Source organism: Lolium perenne, chromosome 7 (genome assembly GCF_019359855.2).
Source record: "Lolium perenne isolate Kyuss_39 chromosome 7, Kyuss_2.0, whole genome shotgun sequence".
NCBI classification, from domain to species: Eukaryota; Viridiplantae; Streptophyta; class Magnoliopsida; order Poales; family Poaceae; genus Lolium; species Lolium perenne.
This window is the reverse complement of record NC_067250.2, coordinates 201279763-201284924: the sequence shown is the minus strand read 5'-3', so window position 1 is coordinate 201284924 and position 5162 is coordinate 201279763. Positions and strand designations below refer to the sequence as shown.

At 47.4% G+C, this 5162-nt stretch overlaps 1 long non-coding RNA gene across 1 annotated transcript; it reads left to right on the top strand.

The window, feature by feature from the left end:
* Nucleotides 1-3542: 3542 nt before the first annotated feature.
* On the top strand, nucleotides 3543-4425 carry LOC127312416 (uncharacterized). The gene is made up of 4 exons (XR_007858320.2): nucleotides 3543-3729; nucleotides 3817-3927; nucleotides 4016-4085; nucleotides 4166-4425. It is a non-coding gene; the product is annotated as an uncharacterized lncRNA (long non-coding RNA).
* The last annotated feature ends 737 nt before the right edge of the window (nucleotides 4426-5162 follow it).

The following is a 5162-nucleotide window of genomic DNA, read 5'->3' as shown; positions in this document are numbered from 1 at the left end:
ACGCGCGACGATCGCCGCGGTGAGCTCGTGCCGGCCTCCCCTCACGCACGCCTGCGGCATGTTCGACGAAATGCCGCGCTGCCGTGCGGAGGGTAGGCGCCGGCCAGGCCACCCCGCCCCTTCACCTCGACGACCAGCAGCAGCAGCCGGTCGCCAAGCCGCAGCCGGCCCGGTCTTGGCGACGGCCTTGGCGACGGCCTTGGCGTCGGCCTTGGAGGCGAGGCAGTACAAGTCCGGCCCGATGGCGGCCCTGGAAGATGGCCGTGAGCGCGGCGCCCGCGGTGTGCGCCGTGTGCCAGAGCAGCCGACGGCGGTGAGGGTGTGCCAGGGCGCCGGGCCGGCCGTGAAGGAGAGCCAGGCATTCGAATTTTGTTTCCAATTTTGCATAGAAAGAATGACACAATGACACAGTTACTTTCCAATTTTGATGAAGTTCAAATTTCAAATAGGGATTTTGATTATTAATCATATTTTAAAATTTTAGGCGGAGAAAAAATCAAGTTTTCAATGGGTAACTTTGAAGCTTTCCCTTTTATGCATCAATAGAGAGAAGAGCGAGAGGAAGAGCGCCGAGTGTTAGGGTTAGGGTCGAGAAAAAGAGAGAAGAGCGAGAGGAGGAGCGCCGAGTGTTAGGGTTAGGGTCGAGAAAAAGAGAGAAGAGCGAGAGGAAGAGCGGCGAGTGTTAGGGTTAGGGTCGAGAAAAAGAGAGAAGAGCGAGAGGAAGAGCGCCGAGTGTTAGGGTTAGGGTCGAGAAAAAGAGAGAAGAGCGAGAGGAAGAGCGCCGAGTGTTAGGGTTAGGGTCGAGAAAAAGAGAGAAGAGCGAGAGGAGGAGCGCCGAGTGTTAGGGTTAGGGTTTTTTTTTGCTTTCTTCATTTCAATTGTTATCCATCTAGCAATCTGTTATATGATCATTACATGATGAATGAAATACAATTGCTTTCTTAATTTTGCAGTGACATTGAGGTATGGAGGACGGCACCTTCGTCCGAGATGAGGAGGGGGAAGAAGCGGTGCAGCGATTGATCTATGAGAGTGCCCGTGGTCCGGAACCCGACGATGGAGATGACAACGAGTACGCCGACTTTCTGAATGATTTTGGCGAGGGACTTGAGTCTGAACAAGTTAGAAAAGACAATGAAGTGTCCATCACAAACTCCGCGAGGTGTATATCTATGTATCAATTAGTCCGTGTTCATCCCTAGATGCATTCATTTATTTGTATTGCACTTATTAACGAATAATTTTTTCTTTTAGCCTTCTGGATCATCGAGCAAGTCTGTTAGAACAAAACGAGGCCCGACGCGGGTGCTAAAGGGCGAGGGCAGGTTAGCCCTCACGGCATTCAAGGCTAATGGTGAACCAGTGGAGCCCAAGGAGTTTTGCCGCAAATTTACAAGTCAATCCGGAGTTATTGTTAGGGACCATGTACCGATCAGCATTCAAGAGTGGCATAAGCCGAAGAACCCGGAGAGTGGTGCTACTTATGTCAACGACAGCATGAAAAAATTTCTTTGGGAAACGCCATCGACAAAGTTCAGCCTACCGGAAGACATGACGGAAGGCCGAAGGATAAAGTCAAGGAATGGACATGGAAGAAGATGGCCATACAATTCCGTAGCTTCAAGAAAATTTATGGGACAAATATAAGAATGAAGATCCGGTATTCGATGATAATCTAGTGAAGATAAAAGATCACCGGGCCGCATTTAAGGAGTATAAGAAATCGTCTAAGTTTGTGTCCCGATCGAAGAAAAATACCGAAAATGCTGCAAAGAAGAAACTTCCGCATCATTTGGGGTCAGGTGGCTACAAGAGTGCCATTCCGAAGTGGACAGCGTTTGAGAATAAACTGATGGATCATGGAATCACTCCACAGACATGGGACTGGCCCGAACGGTCCAAGTTCTGGTTGTTCGCTCATGGGGCAGGGTTGGACCCAAAGACAGGGTTGATCGTTGCGAAGGGAAAATGGAAGGAAAAAATTGAGGCAATTGTACCGAAGCTTGTAGATGCAATTGAAAAGGTCGTAAAGGGAGAGTACATTCCCGATCGAGAGAATGACGAGCTGACACTCGCTCTGGGGAACCCTGAACATGTTGGACGGGTACGAGCTCGCCCAGGTCTCACCATGAAGGAAGCGTGGCCGGACAGCGCTGACACTTATAGAAGCCGTTCGCGAAAGAAGAAGAAGGACGCCGACATTGTAACGGAGTTGTTATCTAGGGTGGAGGCTCTTGAGAGAAATCAGAGGGCACCCGATCAGCCGCTGTTTCTACGGGATCCACAAGCCGATGCTGCCCCATCTCAGCGAAGAAGCGGTGTCGGTTCCTCGCATCTTGACGGATGTGGAGGAAGCTACCCCGTGGATTATGTCACGGAGAAGACAGATTGCGAGCTACATATGTTAATCGGGACCGCGTCTCGTTAAGGTGGCGGTCGGCTATGTGTACCCAAGTGAAGATGGAGCAATGCACCATCATATGCCCATTCCACCTGGTTGTGTTCGTGTCGGGGTGGATGAAGTTGTTTCGGGTTTGAAAAAGTGGAGCTTGATATTCCTAGAGGTGAAGATGAGAGGACACCGGGCGATGTCAAGCACGGTTTCGCCCTATGCCCGAAGAAGTACTTAGTCATTTTCCAAAGCCCACCGACAACTACACATGAGCAGCAAATGCCATCGACTCCTCCTGGTGGCAGTCCTGGTGAGCAGCCAAGTCCACACCTACCAGAGAGGGACCCCAGCGTGAGTCCTCCATCTCGAGATCCTCCGCGTAAGACAGCGTCCGTTAAGCGGAACGGTACGCCGCCTAGGTAGAAAGCTAGAAAGGAGAAACAACTGCCGCCTCCCGAGAAGTTACCTTGGGAAAAACTCCGGAGGAAAACGCGGAGGCCGTTAAGGCCGAGGTGAAGAAATTTTTTGCACCGAAAGTGCCAGAGATACCTTTCGAGAAGACACTAGATCGGGAGAAAGTTGTGCGTACCGTTGACAATCTATATGACCACTGTACCATCGCCGCCATCCGACTATGCGCGTTCTATTGAAAGGTCGTATGAAAAGATGATCGAGGCGACAAAACCCGTTAAATCGGGTATCAGGGAGATAAAAGGGATACAAGGTGTCTACCAGCTCGGACAACAACCCGTTCAATCGGTCGCCCCTCTCAAGGTGTTTGACGGGAAGACCGTTCAAAGTTCTCGACAAGACGCAACTGATTACGCCTTAGCTGAACGAGCATATCAGTTTGTTCAAGGGAAAGATTTGGTCGAGAATCTCAGGAAGGTACCAACATGTATGCGTAACTTGCATTCGTGGTACCTTAAGGCCTCAAAGGAAGGGATCGAGACTATCATGGTGCGAGTTAGGGAAGAGCACTACTTCCAGGAGTACTGTGTGAACGTTGACTTCGCCGAACTCTTTCAGTTATACAATCTCCGGGCCCTCGACAAATCAATCATCTGTTGCTATTGTCTGTAAGTGATTTATTTATTTAATTTGAGAAGTCGTTCATTGTCTGCAGATTATAATCTTTTGTGCGCTATATTATGCAGATCGAAGATGCTCGAATGCAAAAGGGACGATATCACAGACATTGGGTTCATTGACCCGAACACAATGCATGTCAAAACCATAGATGATCCCCTCTATAACAAGGATACACCGCAGACTTTGCTAAGGTTTTTGAAGCGACAACGTGACAAAAAGCTAATACTTTGGCCTTACAACTTCGAGTGAGTCTTACCGTCTTATAACACATTATATTTTGCTCACCGTATGTCAAAATTTTAACTAATGACTACATATTGAAACGTGCGTAGGTTTCACTTTATTCTTCTCGTCATCAATTTGGAAATTGGAGAAGTTGAAGTCTTGGACTCACTAACCAAAGAAAAGGATCTATACGTGTCTTGTTTTTTAATGCTCAGAAGGTAATTTGAATTCTTATCGGTTTGTTTCGTTAATTTCCTGCTTTGAACTAATTGATGACTCTTTTATGCATTTTCTTTTGTCGAGCAGCGTATGGCAAACTTTCATCAAGGAAGATACGTCCCGTGAATGGCCACCGAAGCTGCGATGGCGTGCGAAAGTAAGTAGTACTACCTAGGTCCACACACCTTTCAATTATCATACTTGACTATTGTTTGATTGAATTATATTCTTGTAAAGAAATGCCCGCAACAACCTCCGGGGACCGATCTCTGTGGATTCTTCGTTTGCGAGTTCATCCGCAGAATTGTCAACGAGAGAACGAATAATGAGAGAAATAAAGAGGTACAAAAACAATCTTCACAAATTTGTTTTGTTATCATAAGTTGTGCCGAGTTTCAGTAATAGTTGTTTCATGTATTCATTTGTATCTTATTCTTTTATAGTTGGCAAGAAAGCGGAACAAGCTCTCAATCGATGACCGCTTCATAGCAATAGGCGAGGAATTGGCGGGATTTTTCCTTCGGGACGTCATACCACCACTCGCAGAGCACCACAATGAATGAAGATGTACATGTTACATATATCGTTGACTCGAAGAGTACCACTATGCTACATGTAATAGACATATATAGAGTACGCCTCGGAGAGCACCACTATGCATGAAGATCGATCTTCATGCATAGTGCTACTTAATTTGCGATCTCATGCAATAACATGTGTGTTATATTATATGCACCAACTTGCTATGCATCATCTTGATCTTCATGTACTACCTAAACCCAAACGCGTTTCTGGTGCATCGACGCGATATGAATCAAACCGATATCCCTAAACCTCTCCAAAACCCTAAAAAGCCAATTCTCTGCCGCGGCAGAGATTTGGGAAAATTCCCTGCCGCGGGGGGAACCTTTGGTACCGGTTCGTATTACCAACCGGTACCAAAGATCCTCAGCCCTGAGCTCTCCTGGTGGCCCACGTGGAGGCCCGTTTTATACCGGTTCGTAAGCAACCGGTACGAAAGGGGGGGGGGCTTTAGTGCCGAATAATTTGTACCGGTTGCAAAACCGGTACGAATGGCCCTCTGGAACCGGTATAGATGACCGTTTTTCTACTAGTGTGTGTGGTCTTCTCATTTCTAGTAGAAGGCCTCCGCCAATTTTCATAACTTTTAGATGATAGAAACTTGGTCAGCAAAAAAATATCTTCTCTAAAAGTAACTGAAGGGTAGGCCAAA